This window comes from Trichechus manatus, unplaced genomic scaffold (assembly GCF_000243295.1).
Source record: "Trichechus manatus latirostris isolate Lorelei unplaced genomic scaffold, TriManLat1.0 scaffold00175, whole genome shotgun sequence".
NCBI classification, from domain to species: domain Eukaryota; kingdom Metazoa; phylum Chordata; class Mammalia; order Sirenia; family Trichechidae; genus Trichechus; species Trichechus manatus.
The window spans coordinates 1,752,067-1,775,307 of record NW_004444111.1 but is presented as its reverse complement, the minus strand read 5'-3'; positions in this window follow the sequence as shown (position 1 = coordinate 1,775,307).

Here is a 23,241-nt window from a genome sequence, read left to right as displayed (position 1 = left end):
ATGGTGTTTTCAATCACCTCACATGCATGCAGAAGTTTGGCAATAAATAAAAAAGACTGAGGAAGAAAGAAGTGATGCCTTTAAGTTGTGGCTTTGGTGAAGAATATTGAATATACCATGGACTGCCAAAAGAATGAACAAATCTGTCTTGGAAGAAGTACAACCAGAATGCTCTTTAGAAGCAAGGATGGCGAGACTACGTCTCAAGTACTTTGGACTTGTTATCAGGAGGGATCAGTCCCTGGAGAAGGACATCATGCTTGATAAAGTAGAAGGCCAGTGAAAAAGAAGATGACCCTCAATACGATGGACTGTCACAGTGGCTGCAACAATGGACTCAAGCATAACAACAATTGTGAGGATGGCTCAGGACCGGGCAGTGTTTCATAGTGTTACGTAGAGTCTCTATGAGTTGGAACCGACTCCACAGCACCTAACAACAACAACATGTAAGGAAAGCGAACAATTCCTTGAGGAAATAAATGAGTATTTAGTTAATAAAAGTTACATACATGTATTTTATTTTCCATTTCTCTTCAGACTGACTGTCCTTTAAGAAATTGGTTGATATTGTTATGACTTGCAAAACAAACTAGCTCATCGAGAAGGGGTGCTAGTGTTACATCAGTTACGTATGTATCTCTGAATATGGGAATTCAACAATTCCACAAAGAAATAAAATGTACATTTTATACATTTCATATACCTTAACAATTATATTTTCCTTTTCATTTTGGACCAATCAGGTATAACCTCACATTCATTTCTGTAGTCAACCACATAAGAACACACCAAAAACAAAAAAAAAACCAAACCTGTTGCCATCAAGTTGATTCTGACTCATAACAACCCTACGGAACAGAGTAGAACTGCCCCATAGGGTTCCAAGGAGTGCCTGGTGGATTCAAACTGTCAACCTTTTGGTCAGCAGCTGAGCTCTTAACCATTGCCCCACCAGGGCTCCAAAAGAACACACCAGCGACACTATAATCACGTGATGTGTGACGCGTTTTGTCTTGTCCTGTGCAAAGCTAACCAAAACACGTCGTCAGAGTGAGCGTACCCTTGTGGGAAAATGGCATGGCAGAGGCATCTGACCTCCTTTAACTTCACGTGGGGGAAGAATCATTATTAGCATCTGTAGCCCAAGGCTAACTGCTATGAGGTGGAGGTCAGACATGCCTCCACACTTTAACCTTTTTACCAATTCCTACACCAGCCATCCCTCCCATGGCACTCTCTACTTCTGTGCTGGGCTCGATAATTCATTACAATGGGCACATAGAACTCACAGACAATACTCACAATTATGAGGTTTATTAGGGAAGTAGCAGGTTACAATTCAGGATCAGAAATGACTCAGGATACAGTTCTTCAATCAGGACAACCTGTTCTTAGCTGTGCCCACAGAAAGGCCTCTCTCTGGCCCTCAGCCCCTCTGCCTGGCCTCTGCCCTACTTGAGCAAGTGTTACAAAGCTCTTTAGCTCTGCCAGTTAAGTGCCCAGAGACACCCCACTCTTCCAGTAAGCCTTGGCCCAAAGGTGCTCAGCTCTCTCACTCTATGGGTCGGCAAGCCTAGCTCCATGGGTCGGCAAGCCAATCTCTGCCACATGCCTGGAGGCACTCCACTCAGCCAGCAAGCCTCCTGCCCAAAGGCACTCCAGCTTTCTCACTCTGTGGGCCAGGAAGCTCACCACAGTGTCTCCTATAGGTCTCTTGGTTCTGCTGCCTCTGCTGCTGCAATTTCTCTGCTGCTGCTTCCCACCATCTTGTCTTCATTGTTACAGCTCTGTCTCTGTCTCCTAGATCTAGGAGGGTCTCAGCACAGGGATCCTGGGGCCAAAGGACGTGGTCCACTTCCACCTCTTCTTCTTGGTGGTATTCCGGTCCCCCTCTGCTCTTTGATTGTCTCTTTGTTAAGCCTAGTGGATGGCAAAACTGATCAATCCCCTAGTAGGGGTTCCATACGCTTTATCTGTGCGGTCCCATCCTCACAAGGGTGCCATGCACCTTATTTGTATTATTAGCAAGATTTCCAATCCCCTTGGTGGGTCACAAGCATCTTATTTGCATAGCTGCACCCAACTTTTGGTGAGAGTTACGAGACTACGGCTAGAAAGGCCATATAAAAGCGAGCCATTGCACCGCACCTTGTATTTGTATCATGCTCTTTGCAATCACTCGCACCCCTATAGGGCAGTAGTCCAATGAACTGCGAAGACGCAGCATAAATAGATAAAAAGTGAGTGGGCCAGTTTTTAAGTATTATTTCAAGACAAAAAACATTCATGGAGATCTGAAAAGGGCTCGTCAACAAACATTGTATGTCGAAAGAATGAAATTATTTTTGACTGCCTTGTACTATTTCTTTTGACTCAGACCTAAAGAATAAATTTACGTGTTTCAAATCAATTTTTTTCTTACTAATTTTCAAATATAAATTTTTGTGTTAATGTCCAAATTCAAATGTAAATTTTATTTTTATAAATTTTACTTGTTTTATAAATTTTATTTATTTTCAATTATTCAAATTTATTTGCTAGGGTAGAACCAAATTTAAAAAGTGACATAATTTTATATCTAGGTAAAATGAAATAGCAACAATTAAGTGGAGGGCAAAAATGAAGTCTCGCAGAACATAAAAAGGCTTTGTGACTTCCTAAAGACAATTCCAAAATTAACTTCCGTTTTAAAATGTAATGAATCAGAAGAGACGTCTTCCATTGAATGCTCGAGTTTAATAGGTGCAAATCATTGTACCAATAGCGCCATTGCTGAAATTACTAATAGCAATATGAACATAACAGAATTTGTTCCAAATTCTTCATTCATTCCGTGCTGTAGTAAAAAAATTAATAATGGTGTAGAAAGTGAAACTATTTTAGAATCTGAAATTGTTGCATCTGCAGATCCCATAAATAACAGTAATACAGATCCTGTGTTGTGAAATAATTTTTCTTCTAATGATGTAAATTATTGGATTGAAAGAGAGTCAAGTGATTGTCAACTTCACAGTGAACCATTTGAAAACTCGTGTCGAAAACTTTTTGATGGTAAACAAATATTTCTAGGGTGCAAAGCTAATGGTGAAAATTATGAGAGGGAGTAGTTACTGCATTTTCCATCAGTTGGCTCTGTATATTGTTTTTTTTTTTTTTTTTTGCCAACTATTCAGTCCTAAATCATTTCATTCTCGATTTGCTGTGGACAGATTTATTGATTGGTGCAACTCGAATCTGATTGATAAACATGTAAACAGCTCAATTCGCATAGACTGTTCATTGTCATATTTAAACAGAAGGCATGGTTTTGGCTTAACTCATGAACCCGAAACACAAGGTAATGAAGAACGTTAGTATTGGAAAGGTGTTTTGCAATGCATTGTTGCTGACATTATAACAATTAATGAACGTGGACTATCTTTTCAAGCATGAAACAAAGTGTTTGGGTTCCCACAAAATGGAAATTTGGGGGGTTTACTTGAACTTGTTGCTCAGTTTGATCCATTTTCAGCAAGTCACATCTCAAAATACAATAACAGGAAAGAGCAACCCATCGTACATGTCTAAAACAATGTGTGAAGAATTAATAAACTTAGTAATTGATAAAGTTTGATCAACTATTTTCAGTGAAATAAGTATAGCTCGATATTTCAGTTTGTCTGTAGATTTCACTTCTGATCTTTTTCATACAGATCAGCTAAGTATTGTTTCAAGATACATATCTCCAACAGATGGAAAACCTGCTGGGTGATTTATCACACTTACTAGCTTAAAAAGTCATACAGGTGAAGAAATTGCAAATCAAGTTCTTTACCATTTACGTGAAGTTGGCAAACTTGATTTTTCTAAGTACAGAGGTCAGTCCTATGGCAATACTGCCAGTATGTCAGTGCATTATAAAGGCACGCAACAGAAAATTTTAGAACATAATGAATATGCCATTTTCATAACATGTGTTGCGCATTCACTTAATCTTGTAGGACACAGTGCAGTAGATCGTTGTCTAGAGACAGCTGATTTTTTTTCTACTGTTCAGTTGGTCTATACTATCTTTTTGCCGCCTCTACTCACTGATGGGCAATTCTTAAAACATATTTAGGCAATGATCGAGTATTAAAATGCGTTTCTAATGCACATTCGAAAGTGCATACAAGTACAATCCTGGAATCGTACACTTAGATTCTAGATGCCTTAGAAAATATTGCCAAAGACAAGGCAAACAAAGGAGATACCAAAAGAGAAGCTGAAAACTTCACCAACAAAATGCAAACACTAGAGCAAGTATTTATGTTGATTATGTGGAATAATATATTGCAGCATTTTCATCAGATGAGTCAAGCTCTCCAAGATTTAGAAGTAAATTTAAAGGCATGCACAGATTTCTACCAGTCATTAACAGGGTATTTACATAATTTAAGAGAATATTTTGAAAACATAACCAAACAAAAACTACTAATTACTGATCACCAAGCAGTTCACCATTTAAGAAGCAACAGAAAGAAGCAAGCAAATGACGGAAGTGCTCCAGAAGTACTGTGTCAGAGATCAGTTTCGCAGAACCACATACTACACCATCATTGACACACTTGAATCTTGAATGAATAGAAGAATGAAAGTGTATGAAGTTCTTTCAGATGGATTTTCCTCCTTAAACAATGTGAATACACCTGATGAAGAATGCATGCGGGCATCCAAGAAATTAGTGCAGGCTTATCCCAATGACTTAAATACAAACCTTTATGAAGAATGGCAACAACTTCATTCTTACACGAGAACTAAATTCACAGATTCAGGAAAGACAAATTTTACCAGTGTAAGCATGTATGATCCCATAAAAGAAGATAAAGTACAATGCATATTTTCCAATATTGAAATTGCTTTATTCATATTCCTAACTCTCATGATCACAAACTGCACAACAGAGTGCTCACTTTCGTCCCTAAAGAGATTCAAAAACCCTCAGTGTACAGCAATGACTCAATTCATTATCCTTGTTATGTATGGAAGTAGATATTGTCCCGCAGCTTAATTGTGATGAAATCATTAAAGAATTTGTAACAGCAAAGAATAGAAAGAAATGTTTTTAATTACATATAACATGTTAGAGATAAAAGATCTATCCAAAAATAAAATATAATACTTTCCTATAATATCTATTTTCTGACCACTAAATTTTCTTTTATGACATCTTTTCATTTGTTCATTTATAATTATAGCATTTATTACCAAACAAGCATCAAAATTGAAGTATGAGCCATTTAAAGCAAAGCTGGTGAAAGTCAATTTTTCCATTGTGGGAGATCAACAGAGTTTTACATTGATTGTTGAAACAACTAAGTTCACTGACTCATTTTCTTTGTTGTAGAATACGTGGAATATTCTTTTTGTCGAAAATGTGGTATATGGTAAAAATTTTAGTACCCTGCATTCACTAAAAAGTTTATAATCCAGTTCATCTCATTCCACATTCAATCACTAATATTATAGTCACATTTAAAAAGAAGTTACATCATGGATAACTAAGACACACACATACACATATACACTTACATATATATATATATATATATACAACTCACATATCCTGTTCAATTTCGTGAGTAAGCAGAAGACGGGACACCACAGATTTATCAGCCCTCACATGCCTTAATCTGGCCCTGCCTCTCCCACAAAAATGTTAAGCCAGGGACTTAAGCAAAAATTGCTGGAAGAGTCCCCTCACTCTCTATTAGCTGTAAAATAAGTATCTCTCTAACATCTCTAAAATCCAAATATACTTGTACTGTACTTAAAGTGGCTTTTATACGTAATTTAAGTGGTTTGGAAGCCTTAGAGTATCCAGGTAAATTTTTCTTAGCAGAATGAGTTTATTCTGGAAGTGTGCAATCATAGTAAGTTAATAGCTAAAAGATAGATGGCATTTGAATATTTTGAGTAATATAGGAAAGTAAAGCAGGATTTTAAAAGTTCTCCCGTATCTCTTTCCAAAATTTGATGCCACAAACTAATGAAAAAATACACAGAAGAAATAAGTCCTTCCACTTTGAAGATCATTGTTCTAGGACAATGATTTTCAAACTTGAGTGTGCATCAGCATCAACTGGAGAGCTTGGTGACACGGATTCCTGGGTCCAACCCCTGATTCAGTAGGTGTGGGGTAAGGCCTAAGAATCTGTTCTCATGTGATGCTGCTGTTGCTGCTCCAGAGACCTCACTTTGAAAGCCACAGATCTATGAGATGCACATAGATAAACATTTCCAATTTTGTAATGGAAATTCTAAGAGTTTTGCATAAATATTTTGACAGAACTTTGGTTTGTCTCTATTTCCAGCCTTCCCCTTTTTGGTGATGGTGGTATGGGGTACCTACAGGACATGTAGGCAGAAAGGACTGCAATATCAGAAGAGAAGAATATTTTCTCTTCATTAAGGATATAGCCCAATATTTCAATAACCAACAGCAGCCCCAGAAGTTAAGGGCGTATTTTCTTAGAGCAGATTTATTCACCAGACCCTCCAGGAGAGCTTCAGCAGAAGCCTATGAGAAATTACCTATGACTGTCATCTCACACAACCATCCAGACACAGCAGTGAGTTTTTAAGGTGAATGTATGAGTTTAAGGAGCATAGTTATAGTTCACACAGTTCTAGTTAAAATTTAGAAGCAATGTGCCAGATTACTCCAATGTTAATTGCAGTAAAACACGTTAAAAATGTTAACCTCAGAGAACAATCTAAATTAATCTCTATTCCAACCATCACAAGCAATTTATTGATCTGTGTGAAGAGAAAGCTAAAGAAATATGAGATCTCAAAAGTGGATGTCAAGCAGGGAAGTAGTTACGGGTTTATTACATCAAAGCTACATTTCAAACGCCTGCCCTTAAGCCGTGTATTAGTTACTTGTATATGAGTCCTTCTTCCAACTAGATTGTAGCTCCTGGATAACAGTGTCTTTTACTTGTCTTAATATTTCACCATGATTATAGCTAAGATTTGATTTTGAGAAAGAAATCCTGTTTGTAGAGTACAAGCAAGATCTCTTTTTCTCATTCAAACTCAAAGTACAGATTACTTTGGGGCTCTATAGGCGATCATATTTTCTGTGGCACAATGCTAACCAAATTCTTAGCTGACTCATTACTTCAGAGTTCCACTTTTGGCAGTTTTCTGGTTGAATGGTTGGGAAAATTCATCTCTATGTCTTTCCATTTCCCCAGTCTTAAACTGGTTATGAATTAGGTAAAAATACCACGTGACTCAGGTAAACTACAAAAGATAATCTCAGTTTCTAAATCCACCCCTCTCCAAATGATACTCTCAGACCCTTGGAAATTATTGCAACTTTCAACCATCAGTGTACTGGATCTGGCTCATTCTGGCTTACAAGTGAACATCTTGTGATCATCTCTTCCCAACTCTGCATGCAGTGGTACTATGTTGGTAGTTTGAAATTGGCCAGAATGAGAAGATTTAGAGAATTGGCAAAGCCTGCAAATCAAGAGTTCTGTTTTTCTGGAAAGCCAATTGTTAAACATTTACCAGCACATGACTGCTTCCAACACAGCACCAAAGTACAGCATGTATTGGTGGCAAGTCAACAAGTTTCTGGACTGATTGTCCAGAATCTGTCACTGTTTCTTATCGATATTCAAAAGAGTTCATAATATTTGGTGAAAGTACATATGCACTCCAATTAGTGCACTGTTTACGCCTACCAAAGCAGAACACTCTAAGAAATACGAAGAAAACACTCACAGATCATTTGCAGTTTCCACAAAAGGGTGGTAGACTATTTAATTAAAGAGGCCAGTACAGGATGTTTGTTTCATGCATATAGCAATAATTTACCCCCAGGTCATTGACTGGGTAAACTTTATTTAATATAGAAAGACTTTATTTTACAGGAAAAACTTTTGGGCAATACCAGCTGTATGATTTAAAGTCATTTAACCTCACAGACCCTGTGTTTTCTTACCTTAAAAACAAAGGGAAAAAAAAATCCCTTCTTTGTTTACTTCAAAAGTTTGTAGTGAATAGCATCAAAAGAGATAATGTACATGAGAGTATTATATAAATTTTAAATAAATATGCAAATATTTAGTGGGAAGGGCATTTCTTAGAAGCAAGAAAGATAGTCATGCAATTCCTCTGAACCATAACTTACGCTGTGAAAATAACACATATATTCCTGTAGGTAATATAGATCAAAATATACTTTTTTTTTTTTTTTTACTTTAGGATAATATTTGGACATATCCATTATTATTAAGGTTGCTATACAACATTGAATACTATTCACACATGATTTAAAGTAGTTAAGTCATCCTGGATCAAAATAGCAATAAAAAATAAATTTATCAATCTAATATTCAGGGAAATTAAAGATAGAGGTTTACATTTTCACTTGAAGTATTTCACAAGATCTTTGTAAACAATAAAATTACCTACATCTTACAGTATTTATTGTGTTTATTCTCTTCCAACTTGCTTCATTTAATGAAATAAGCCACTTAACTTCCTAGTGCACTTCATTAAATTAACTCTAAAATGTCTTGTTAGATGTAATTTAGCCAAGAAAAAGCTCAATATTGTATTCATTAACATCCATTTAGTCAAAGAGACTGTGGTGGATTTACTGATAGACTAATCCAGAACACATACTAGGCCTGCAAAGACAAAGCAGTGAATTGATTAGAGGATGAGGCAGAGAAATTGGTTTTTAAAACCTGAATTACCTTGCCAATTAGCATAAAATCAAATTGAGTACATGACTTTTGCAAGTACCTCCTCAGATTCTTGGTTCCCTTTGCCAAAAGACAATTTTGTCTAAGGCTCATTATTCTGAATTGGTTGTTCTTTTGTGCCATGGAGTCCATTCCGACTCATAGCAAGCTTATAGGACAGAGTAGAACTCTAGGCTGTAATCCTTATGGGAGCAGAGTGCTAGGTGTTTTCTCCAATGGAGCTTGCCTGGTAGATTCTAACCACTGACCTTCTGGTTAGCAGCCAAGCGCTTAACCATTGTGCCAACAGGGCTCCTTATTCTGAGTTTCCCACTATGTAACTCAATAAAACAAACAAAAAAAAAGTAAACCCATTACCACTGAGTCCATTCCAACTCATAGTGACCACATAGGACAGAGTAGAACTACCTATAAAGTTTCTAAGGCTGTAATATTTATGCAAGCAGACTGCCACATCTTTCTCCGGCAGAGAGGCTGGTAGATTTGAACCACAGACTTTTGGTTAGCAGCCTAGCACTTAACCACTGTGCCAACAGGGCTACTTACATAACACTAATGATAGTCAAATGTAATTAAAATACTAGACATGTACTTTTTCTTTAAAACTACTTCATGGATGAGTCTATGTGAAAGACACAATTATGACAATGAAGTTTCAGAAATGAAGTGAATAACTAATACATCTAGTTCAAGACAGTCACTAGGAAGCCATCCACAGCTGTGCTGTAAACTGCAAATATTTTTTTCAGTTCGTCATTTGTCCCTAGACTTGCCTTATGGTGCTTTTGCCATGCAAAATTCTTGCTTTTTTTAAAATATAGTAGAATTTATCAATTTTTTATATTACGTCTGGATTTTGAGTCATACTTCAGAAAGGCTTTCTACACTCAGGTTATTGAGAAACTTACACATTTCCTTTTACTACTTGCGTTATACTTTATTTTTGGTGCTATCTTTATTTGGTTTAGTTATCAATTTTAAAATTTGTACACACACACACACACACACACACACACACACACACATATATACATGTACAAAAAAAGCCCATTGCCGTCTAGCAATTCTGACTCATAGCAACCCTATAAGACAGAGTAGAACTGCCCCATAGAGTTTCCAAGGTGCAGCTTGTGAATTTGAACTGCTGACCTTTTGGTTAGCAGTCAAACTCTTAATTGCTGTGTCACCAGGGCTCCATACACACACACACACACACACACACACACACAGTCTACATATGTTGAAACTTAACCACTTCAAGGGAAGTGTAGAAACTTTACCTCCCTTTATGTCCCTTTATCCTCTCCCATTTATAATAAATTATCTTAAATATTACCTCTACATATATTCAGAACCACATTAGACAGTGTAATAATTTTTGCTGTAACCATAAAAATAATTTAGAAACTCGAGAGAAGGCAATTCTATTAAATTTATCCATATATTTGTTTGTGTTTTTTCTTCCTTCCAATATTTTAAGGTTCCTTTTTTCTATTATTTCTTTTCTGTTCTGAGAACTTTCTTTAGCAGTTCGTTTAGTGTAGGTCTATTAGCAACAAATTCTCTTAGTTTTTTAATTAAGAATGTCTTGGTTTTCTATGGATTTTTGCTGGATATAGGGTTCTGGCTTAATATTCTTTTTTTTAGCACTTTAAAAATGTGTGTCACTTTCTTCTGCCTCCATGGTTTTTGATAGGAGATTTGCTGTTCAAATTGTTGCTCCCTACTACATAATGATTCAATTCTCTGACTGTTTTCAAGATGCTTTTTCCTGTTTTTAGTTTTCAGAAGTTTGACTATGATGTGTTTTAGCATGAATATCTTTAGGTCTGGGGTTCACATAATTTCTTAAATATGTAGATTGATGTCTTTTGCTAAATTTGGGGAGTTTTCAGTCATTATTTCTTTGAGTACTTTTGAGACCTGCTGTCTTTCTTCTCTCCTTCTGGAATTCCAATAGCTTGAGTATTAGAGCTTTTGTTACAGTCTCACATGCCCTGAGGCTCTGTTTATCTTTTTTCAGTCTATTTTCTCTCTGTTTTTCAGATTTTTATTATTCTAACATCAATTTCACTGATTGTTTCTTCTGTCCTCTCCATCGTGCTCTTGAGCCTATCTTTTTAATTTTTTATTTTATTTATTGTATATTTTAGTTTTAAAACTTCCATTTGGCTCTTATTTATATCTTCTATTTCTTTGATTTCTATTTGTTCATTTGTTCCTAATGTGTTTGTAATTGCTTGTTGAAGCATATTTATGAGGGCTCCTTTAAAATCATTGCCAGATATTTCTGACATCTGTGTCATCTCAGTATTGGCATCTGTTGATTGTCTTCTCTTAATCAAGTTGCAATTTTCCTGGGTCTTGTTCTTCCCCAAATCTGCAGTCTCCAGGACTACCTTTTTATTTCACAATGGGTTCCGTGTGAGATTAGATAGTTTTAAAAATATAACCACTTGAAATTAGATATCCTCATTCTTTCATTCATCAAATATTGAGACCTTAAAAGTAATAATAGTTTCCACTCCTTAATCACTTAATTTATGTTAGACTGTGTTAAGTACTGTAAAAATAATCTACTTAATCTTCTGGGCAAATCTATGAGGTAGGGATAATTACCCTCATTTTACATTTAAAGAAACTGAGGTTCACAATGATTTTACAGATTCCTTAGTTCACACAGGCAGTAAACGGTGAAATTGGGTTCCAAACATAGGTCAGAATCTGAAGTCTTTTTTTATCCAGTGGTCCCAGTTAGTGCCTTTACAAGACCATAATCTGGTAGACGAAGATAACCATATAAACTAATTTGACAGTCAAAATGAGTGTGAAGCTTAACTGAGTTGGTAGCTTTTACTATACTGCCTTCCAATGTCTCACAGCTATTTTAAATATCTTACAAAACATTAGTGCATTTATCTTCCATATTGTAGCCAAATTTCTTCCTAGACTCTTTCTCACATAATCTCCTTCAAATTCAGAGCCAAACCTGAACAAGGAAAAAGCATAGCCTCTATCAAAACATCCAGTAAGTCTTGGAATATTCAAACTCATACCTGAAATCTAATGGTCTCCATGACTACCATGTGAACTAAATCCAGATTAGATATGCCAGGACAAGTCCCACATGCACTCTTGGTTCCTAGTTTCAGTATGCTCTGTCTCATTACTGGAGCCCTGCTGGCAAAAGTGGTTAAGAATTCAGCTGCTAACCAAAAGGTTGGCAGTTTGAATCCATCAGCTGCTCCTTGGAAACCTTATAGGGCAGTTCTATTCTGTCCTATAGGGTTGCTATGGGTTGGAATCAACTTGATGGCAATGGGCAACAGGCTTTGACAGGGCCTTACTCTCTTTTTTCTTTCTTGCCAGACTACCTTCCCAAGGTGCTGGATCTGCTGGGTTCCTGTTACTTCTATGAAAATCTCCTGAAAAGATTCATTCCTGAACCTTTACCCAGGTTAAGCCTTCCTGAAATAGATGTTCTTCAAGGCATATTGTATCTCATGCTAATGAAGACTGCCTGAATCACACTCAAGTTTGAAATAGGCTTTAGACCTGTGGGCTCCCATAAGGGATGCACATACTACAGGAAACATGTAAGATTATGTATTGATGAGCTGAAAAAAATATATTAGGTTGAACATATTTATAATTTAAAAAATAGAAAAACTCATACTGTTCTATTATTTAATACATAGAGTGATACTGGTATACATGTCATGAAGAGAATGTGAGGTGTTCTGAAAGAAGAGAATAAAAGAAGTTATACAACATGACAGACTTAATAATAACCCTCTAATTCATCGAAGCCCTGGTGGCACAGTGGTTAAGAAATCGGCTGCTAACCAAAGGGTCAGCAGTTCAAATCCGCCAGCTGCTCCTTGGAAACCCTATGGGGCTATGAATCGAATTCGACTTGACAGCAATGGAGAAATTCATTGATTCAGTTTCAACTCATTCAGTATATTGTGAAGCAATAGGTATATGGAATATGTTACCTTAAATGTTAAAATCTTTAGAACACTTCGTGAAGAAATCAGGAGTGACCATTGAAACCTTTTGTATTATACAGGAGTTTGAAGATTATTTGATAATGAAGTAGTTAAAAGAGTCATAGTGCTTAAAGATAAGTTACACCTTTTCTTTTTTCTTTAAGAAAAAGACTTTTGTTCCAACTTTGCAGATCTTGGTTGTGATAATATGTGGCTGTCAGAATTATGTTACCTAGAAGACATAAAAAAAATAAAATAAAACTTGGTTGTTTCTTTAAGGCAAAGATACCATTTTAGCAATAATTGAGAAAATAACTGCTTATTCAAAAGAAGCTCATATAATAAAAGAGAACTTTGAAAATGGATGTTTGAAAATGTTACTATCATTATGCGATTTTTGTTACTGAAATTATAATAAGTATTTCAACTCCAAAGAAAAGATTTTATATTTAAGCACATAAAAAAACTTGGAAACAGAATTTTTTAACCTGTTAATCTTCCAAATGAAGAATTGCAGAATTTATTTTTAGTCAATTTACTAAAATTATTAAAATCTAACCTTAAAAATTAGCTGGCTAAAGGAACTGATTGGCATTGGGGAAGAAGGAAATATATTAGCTGAATTGCAACAAAAACCCTTGCATCACTGATGAATATGGCTTAAAAAAAGTGTATCGAGATTTAGTAAGTACAGTCAATGAAACCTTTCTTCCACTGGTTGTATATATCTTTGTATATATATATTATATGTATATATAAATATATATATATTTCATCTTAATTGTGGTGAAAATATACATTAAAAAACATATGCTATCTCAATAATTTCTACATGTACAATTCAGAGACATTGATTTCATTCTTCAAGTTGTCCAACTATTCTTGCTATCTGTTTCCAAATCATTCTACCACCAGTAAAATAAACTCAATATTCCCTAAGAAAAAACTTCCTGCACCCCTTCCCTCCCATCCTTGGTACCCACTAACAATCTTTGGTTTCTATAAATTTGCTTATTACATATAAGTGAGATCGTACAGTATTTGTCCTTTCACAGCTGATTTATTTTGATCAGCATGTTTTCAAGGGTCATCCATGTATTGCATTATGTGTATATACCACATTGTGTTTATCCATTCATCTGTTGATGGACATTTTGGTTGTTTCCACCTTTTGGCTGTTGTGAAAAATGCATCAGTGACCCTTGATTATCTTTATATATCTTTATCCAGTCATGATAGGAGTGGGTGGTGCAAATGGTTAAGTGCTCGTGACTAGCTGAAAGATTACAGGTTCAAACTCACCCAGAGGTGCCTCAGAAGACAGGCCTGACAATCTGCTTGCAAAAGGTCATACCCTTGAAAATCCTATTGCGTAATTGGAATAATTTTACTCTGCAATATGGGGTTGCCGTGAGTTGGAAAATATTCAATGGCAACTAACAACAACCATATGTATATGTACATGTACATGTATAAACATGTATGTACATGTACATGTGTATGTATATGTATATGTCTTTGGAAGGTGTCATGGATTGAATCGTGTCCCAAAAAAATATGTGTCAACTTTGCTAGACCAAGATTCTCAGCGTTTTGTGGTTGTCCTACATTTTGTGATCTGATGTAATTTTCCTATGTGTTGTAAATCCTAACCTCAATGATATTAATGAGGCATGATCAGAGGCAGTTATGTTAATTAGGCAGGATACAATCCATAGGATTAGGTTGTATCTTGAGTCAATCTCTTTTGAGATACAAAAGAGAGAAGCAAGCAGAGAATCAGAGGGACCTCATAACCACCATGCAAGAAGAGCCAAGAGTAGGGTCCCTGTGCTAAGACGCTCCTAGACCAGGGGACGATTGATGAGAAGGACCTTCCCCCAGAGCCAACGGAGAGAGAAAGCCTTCCCATGGAGCTGGCACCCTGAATTCGGACTTTTAGCCTCATAAAATGTGAGAGAATAAGTTTCTGTTTGCTAAAGCCATCCACCTGTGGTATTTCTATTATAGCAGCACTAGATAGCCAAGACAGAAGCTTGTGCTTAAAAAAAGAAGATGTAAAGCCACTTCCTTCTATTTCCTCTCTGAGAGTAATTAGTTACACTCCGGACCTCCACACCAACATAAACCGGAGACAATAAAGGAGCTACTTGTCACAATCTAAAAACCTATGACTAAAGCTATTTACACATAAAGAAACACATATGCACAAAGTGCAAAAATAACAATATATTAACAATTTTTGAGAATGGATAGAGAATATATGTGTGCACATTCTTTCAGATTTGGAATTGTTTAAACGGCTCATGGGTAAAAAGTTTGAAAAATAGAGCTCTTTATCCAAAAATCTAAAAACTCCATTGAGCACAATTCTACTCTGACACACATCGTGTCACCAAGAGTCAAAATCAACTCTACAGCAACTGGTTTTGTATGAAAAGAGTATAATTTTTCAATATTGACATACTTCATAATTATAACTTCTATTTAATAATGGATGTCAAAAGAGACTCTGAATGTTGCTGTTGAATGTAGAGTAGCTAAAGCAAAAAGAAGAAATCCTGAAGTAAAAGAGCTGAACAGAAGATTAAAGGGCAGCTCAAGAAGACAAAGTAAAGTATTATAATGTAATATGCAAAGACATAGCGATAGAAAATCAAAAGGGAAGAACACGCTAGGCATTTCTCAAGCTGAAGGAACTGAAGAAAAAGATTCAAGCCTCGAGCTGCAGTATTGAAGGATTCTGTGGGGAAAATACTAAACAATACAGGAAGCATCAAAAGAAGAGGGAAGGACTACACAGTCACAGTACCAAAAAGAATTGGTCGACATTCAACCATTTCAGGAGGTAGCATACGATCAAGAACCAATGGTACTGAAGGAAGAGGTCCAAGCTGCACTGAAGTCATTGGTGAAAAATAAGGCCCCAGGAATTGATGGAATACCAATTGGCATGTTTCAACAAATGGATGCAGCGCTGGATGCACTCACTCATCTATACCAAGAGATATGGAGGAAAGCTTCCTAGCCAACGAACTGGAAGAGATCCATATTTGTATCCAATCCAAAGAAAGGTGATCCAACAGAATGTGGAAATTATCAAACAATATCAATATCACACACAAGTAAAATTTTGCTGAAGATCATTCAAAAGTGATTGTAGCAGTGCATCCACAGGGAACTGCCAGAAATTCAAGCAGGATTCAGAAGAAGACGTGGAACCAGGGATATCATTGCTGATGTCAGATGGGTCATGGCTGAAAGAGAATACCAGAAAGATGTTTACCTGTGTTTTATTGACTATGCAAAGGCATTTGACTGTGTAGATCATAACAAATTATGGATAACATTGCAAAGAATGGGAATTTCAGAACATTTAATTGTGCTTGTGAGGATCCTGTACATACACCAAGAGACGTCATTCAAACAGAACAAGGGGATACTGCGTGGTTTAAAGTCAAGAAAGGTGTGCATCAGGTTGTATCATTTTACCATACTTATCCAATCTGTATGCTAAGCAAACAATCCAAGAAGCTGGACTATACAAAGAAGAATGGGGCATCAGGATTGGAGGAAGACTCATTAACAACCTGCAATATGCAGATGACACAACCTTGCTCGCTGAAAGTGAAGAGGACTTGAGGCACTTACTGATGAAGATCAAAGACTACAGCCTTCAGTATGGGTTACACCTCAACATAAAGAAAACAAAAATTCTCTCAACTGAACCAATATGCAACATCATGATAAACAGAGAAAAGATTGAAGTTATCAAGGATTTCATTTTACTTGGATCCACAATAAACACCCATGGAAGCAGTAGTCAAGAAATCAAATGATGCATTGTATTGGGTAACTCCGCTCCAAAATATCTCTTTAAAAAGCAAAGTGTAAAAAAGCAAAGATGTCACTATAAGAACTAAGGTGGGCCAAACCCAAGCCATGGTGTTTTCAAACACCTCATATGCAAAAGCTGGACAATGAATAAAGAAGACTGAAGAAGAATGGATGCTTTTGAATTATGGGGTTGGTGAAGAATGTTGAATATACCACGGACTGCCAGAAGAAGGAACAAATCTGTCTTGGAAGGAGAACAGCCAGAATGCTCATTAAAAGCGAGGATTGCGAGACTTCATCTCACATACTTTGGACGTGTTATCAGCAGGGACCAGTCCCTGAAGAAGGACATCATTTTTGGTAAAGTAGAGGGTCAGGAAAAAGAGGAATACCCTCGATGAGATGGATTGACACAATGGCTGCAACAATAGGCTCAAGCATAATAAATTACTGTGAGGATGGCACAGGACTGGACAGTGTTTTGTTCTGTTGTACCCAGGGTCGCTATGAGTGGGAACCAACTTGACAGCACCTAACAACAACAACAACAATTCAGTAAGTAATTACTGGAATTATGATAAGACATTTATTTAAAAAATAACTTTTATGATATTTACCTTAATTTTTCACTTCAGTTTGCAGCTGGGGTCGAATCTTTACTGAGTAAAAAATGTCAAAAGAAAAGTAATTTTTTTCTATAAAACTGTTCTAATATATTGGCTATTCTAACACAGGATTTGTTCTTGGCAGAATACATTCTACAGCTGCTATTTATATTCGTTCCATTTTAATATTTTCTTTATCAATTTGTAAACAGAAGGCCAGAAAAAAAGATGAAAACTCAAGAGGCTTGATGTTGCCTGACAAGAAGGTGCTGAATACTCTTCACCATGGAAACCATACAGAAGACAAAAATGTACACATATTTCCAAAACAGCCTTCCAAATCTTCAATAGCATGAAAGTTGAATGTATAGGTTTCCCTCTGCATATGTATAAACAGAGAATAGAAGCTGTTTTCAATAAAGGAGGCTTCTGTCTATAGATCAAAGGATCTTGATGATGTTATAATAACCACTAGAATGGAACTTTGGCAGTTTGTGATGATTTTGGAATCTCAAGACATTGAAGTTATAAAATATTAATGAAAGACGTAACAAGTAAACAAGATTATAAAGGTGCACATCTCACTGGAACAATAGTTGGTGACATTGATTTGGACTCTGAAGTGAGTTTTATGAATGCACAGCTATGGAGGTACCCACTATTCTCTTTGTGTTAATTGTTTATGCAGTGAAGAGATGCAACATTTTCAGATTGACATCATTTAACTGATTTCATTACTTGGTATCTTTCAAAGCTATGGGGCAGGGCAGAGTTGGGTTCTGTTTTTTTTTTTTTTTTTTTTTACTGGCCTTTAACTCATTCATTGCTGGAAAAAATGAAAAATGGTAGCGCCACCTTGGAAAACAGTATGGCAGTTTCTTACAAAGATAAAAATATTCTTACCATATTATCTATTAATTACACCCTTAGGCATTTACCCAAACAAGTTAAAAAAATCTTATGTCCACACAAAAACCAAATATTTACAGCAGCTTATTCATAATTACCAAAAACTGGATGCAACAAATACGTCCTTCAAAAGACAAATGAGCAAACAAACTGTAGTACGTCCACACAATGGAATATTATGCAGCACTGAAAAGAAACAAATTATCAAGACAGAAAAAGACATGGATGAATCTTAAATGCATATCGCTAAGTGAAAGAAACCAGTCTGAATAGACTACATACGTAGCGTATGATTCCAATTAAATAACGTTCTGGAAAAGGCATACCCATAGCGATAGCAAGCAGATCAGTGGTTGCTAAGGGTTCAGGGTAGGGGGAGTTTTGAATACTTGAGGGACAGGGAATTTTTTAGAGCAGAGAAACTATTCTGCATGATATTGTAATGATAGATATAGGACATTATAAAATGACAAAATAGAATGAAGAATGTGACAAAAGAATCTAACTAGATTCAAAGGTATTAAGTAATGTCATTGAAAAGGGTAGGTGAAAATTGCTGACATAAGTAAGTTTGGAAATGAGTGGCATTTATAAGACTAAATTCAAAAGGAAATTACACAATAGCACTGTAACCTAGTTGTTAAAGTCCACTCCCCATTGAGTGGCTGGTAGAAAGTTTAGCCTGCAATCAGTTTAACCATTGCCCCACCAGAGCTACTTCCTATGAGGGTACTAGTTAATAGTATTGATACAGTGTCTTAGACTGGGTTCTCTAGAGAAGCAAAACCAGTAAAGCATAAAAATACATATATACAGAGGTTTATATCAAGGAAATGTCTCACACAGTTGTAGAGGCTGAAACGTCCCCAATCCATGGGTCAGGCTGGAGGCTTCTCCTGATTAATGTAGCCATAGGGACTGGCAAATGAAAGATCAGCAAGTCAGACAGGAGGGGTCTTGCTCACAGTCTGTGAAAACCAATGAATCCTAGAAGACTGATGAATCTCAAGATCTGCAGGCAAGATAGCAGGTAAGCTGTTAGATCAAGTCCCAAGAACAGGAGGTCAGACGAACAGAAGCCAGCTGCAGGAGGCAGAGTGAGCAAAAGCTCACGAGCCTTGCCAGAAAGTCCACTTATATTTGATGCAGGCCACACCCTCAAGGAAATTCTCTTTCAACTGATTGGCTAACTCACAGCAGATCCCATCATGGAGATGATCACATTGTATCAAATCTCATGATGGAAGTGATCACATCATCATAAGACTGCCAAACCACATCATAACTGCCAAGCCCCTGAGAATCATGGCCCAGCCACGTTGACACACAACCTTAAAAATCACAGTCCACCCCTTGTCTACTTGACATCTGTATACATCTCCTTAAACCATACGTAATCTCTGAATAAAGACAATTATAAAGTTATATTTGAGCCTGAAGTGATACAACGAACACACATACAACTGAATCTACACTAACCTTGTTTGCATCTTATATTTTATAAGTGAAGAAAACAAAGATATTTGATGTACACATACAAGGCAGAAATGCTCATAACAATTATAGTCCTCATTTCTGCAACTGGTCACATGATCATAACTGGTATTTAAAACTACCTTCTTCCACTACCCTTTCTGTAGTCCCTTTGCCCTCAGCAAAGAACTCAGCTGGTCATGGTTCTTTGCCTGGTAGGGTGACCCAAACTTTCATTCCTGAAGGATCTGGGTCATTAGTAGTCATGTTGAAATTGGGTTGCTGTAGTTTTCCATTGACTTTAATCACAGGGCGTGGTAGTACTAAGAGACACCCTAAGGGATCTCCTTCATTCCAGACATACTCTTCTTTACCTCCATTATGTAATATCAATCCAATTTCCTCTTGGTAATCAGGATCAATCACACCAGTCAATGTGGTAATTCCCTTCTTTGCCTGTTGATCCAGAGGCATAAGGAGCCCAAAGTGGCCAGGTGGCATTCTTAGCTTCCAGTTCAATGGAATTAGTGATGTGTCTCCAGGTGGGATCATCCCTGCTTTTAGAACTAAGACATCTAGACCCACTGAGCATAAGGTTGCAGGGACAGGAGCAAAAAGTTAATGAATGGGTCACTAGGGGTAATAGTGAGTGGTACCACTCTCATTTCCACTCCTTGATTCCTGGACCCATGAATCCTGGCTATAGGAGAAATAGCACCATATATTGGATGCTGGTTTAGACCATATACAGCTTCCTGAAGAACATTGCCCCAACCCTGCAAGGTATTGCCATCTAGTTGGCACCATAATTGTGTCTTTAGAAGGCCATTCCATTATTCTGTAAACCCAGCTGCTTCAGGAAGATGAGGAACATGGTAAGAACACGAGCCCACTGCTGCACTTCATTTGCTGTGCAGTGAGTCCTTTGATCCGAGGCAACGCTGTGTAGGATACCAGGATGGTGGATAAGGCATGCTGTAAGTCCACAGATAGTAGTTTTGGAAGAAGCATTGCATGCAGGGAAGGTAAATCCATATCCAGAGTAAGTGTCTATTCCAGTAAGAACAAAACACTGCTCTTTCCATGATGGGAGTGGTCCAATGTAATCAACTTACAAATAGTTTGCTGGCTGATCACCTCAAGGGATGGTGCCATATCAAGGACTCAGTGTTGGTCTCTGCTGCTGGCAGATTGAGCACTCAGCATTGGCTGTAGCCAAGTCGGCCTTGGTAAGTGGAAGTCCATGTTGTTGGGCCCATGCGTAACTTCCATCCCTGCTACTATGGTCACTGTGTCCGTGAGCCCATTCAGCAATGATGGAGGTGGCTGGGGAAAGAGGATGACTAGTTTCTACAGAATATGTCATTCTATCCACTCAATGGTTAAAATCCTCCTCTGCTGAGGTCATCCTTTGGTAAGCGTTCACATGGGGCACAAATCTCTTTACTTATTTGGCCCATTCAGAGAGGTCTATCCACATACCTCTTGCCCATAGCTCTTCGTCTCCAATTTTCTGATCATATTCCTTCCAAGTCCCTGACCATCCAGCCAAACCATTGGCCACAGCCCATGAATCAGTATATAATCACACATCTGGCTGTTTCTCCTTCCAAGCAAAGTGAAAAACCAGGTGCACTTCTCAAAGTTCTGCCCATTGGAAGGATTTACCTTCACCACTGTCCTTCAGGGAGGTTCCAGAAAGGGGCTGTTGTGCTACTGCTGTCCACTTTCAAGTGGTTCCTGCATATCATGCAGAACCATCTGTAAACCAGGCATGAGTTTTCTCTTCCTCAGTCAACTGATCACAAGGAGCACTCCATGAGGCCATAGGTACAGACTAGGAGATAGAAGGTAAGTGACAGGAGTGGAGACCATGGGCATTTGGGCCACTTCCTCACGCACCTTACTTGTGCCTTCAGGTCCTGCTCAGGCCCGATCTCATACATACCACTTCTGTTTAATGATGGAGTGCTGCTCTTCACACCCAAAATTTATGACTCTGTGGGTCAGACAACATCCAGTTCATGATGAGCAGCTCAAGCCCCATGGTGACTTGGTGTCCATGGTTAGGCATTCAGTCTTTACTAAGGCCCAGTAACAAGCCAAAAGTTGTTTCTCAAAAGGAGAGTAGTTATATGCAGAGAATGGCAGGGCTTTGCTCCAAAATCCTAAGGGTCTGCTCTGTGATTCACTGATAGGGGCCTGCCAAAGACTCCAAACAGCATCTCTGTCTGTCATTGACAATTCAAGTACCATTGGATCAGCAGAATCATATGGCCCCAGTAGAAGAGAGGCTTGCATGGCAGCCTGAACCTGTTACAGAGCATTCTTTTATTCTGGGTCCTGCTCAAAACTAGCAGCTTTTCGAGTCACTTGATAAATAGGCCAGAGTCACACACTCAAATGAGGAATCTGTTGCCTCCAAAATCCAAAGAGGCCCACTAGGTGTTGTGCATCCTTTTTAGTTGTGGGAGGGGCCAGATGCAATAACTTATCTTTCACTTTAGAAGGAATATCTCAAAATGCCCCATACCACTGGACCCCAAGAAATTTCACTAAGGTGGAAGGCAATTGAATTTTTATGAGATTAATTTCTCACCCTCTGGCATGAAAATGTTTTGCCAATAAGTTCGGAGTCACTGACACATCTTCCTTACTAGATCCAATCAGTATAATGTCATCAGTGTAATGGACCAGTGTGATGTCTTGTGGAAGGGAAAGGCGATCAAGTTCCCTGCAGACTAAATTATGAAATAGGGGTAGAGAGTTGATATAGTTCTGAGGTAGGATGCTGAAGGTGTGTTGCTAGCCTTGCCAGCTGAAGGAAAATTGCTTCTGGTGGTTGTTAGAAACAGGTATGGAGAAAAGGCATTAGCCAGATCAATAGCTGTATACCAGGTACCAGGAGATGTATTAATTTGCTCAGGCAATGCAACTACATCTGGAATAGCAGCTGCAATTGGAATCGCCATCTTGTTAAGTTTCAGTAATCCACTGTCATTCTCCAAGATCCATCTGTTTTTTTGCATAGGCCAAAGAGGCAAGTTGAATGTGGATGTGGTGGAATTCACCACCCCTGCATCCTTCAAGTCCTCGATGGTGGCAGTAATCTCTGCAATTCCTCCAGGAATGCAGTATTGATTTTAGTTTACTATTTTCCTAGGTAGGGGCAGTTCTAATGGCTTCCACCTGGCTTTTCCTACCATAACAGCCCTTCCTCTTTTTGTTAGGGATCCAATATGGGGGTTCTGCCAGTTGCTGAGTGTATCTATTCCAATTATGCATTCTGGAACTGGGGAAATCATTACAGGATGTATTCGGGGATCCACTGGACCTACTGTGAGATGGACATGAGTTAAGACTCCAATAATAACCTGACCCCATTATGCCCCTACTCTGACTGGTGGGCCACAGTGATGTTTTGGGTCTCCTGACATTAGTGTCAGTTCAGAGTCAGTATCCAGTAATCCCCGAAAAGTCTGACTATTTAATCTGACTTACGTAAAATAGCAATCACAACAGTCTTCAAAGATGCTGGCGCTCCCTTCACAATTTTGTTCCTCACAGTTGCGGTAAAAGGTGTGTCCTATGGGCACTCCATATGTGGTTCTGTGGGTCTAACCTGATAAATCCACTCTAGCATGCCAGTTTCCCTAAGCCTTTGGATACCTTCTA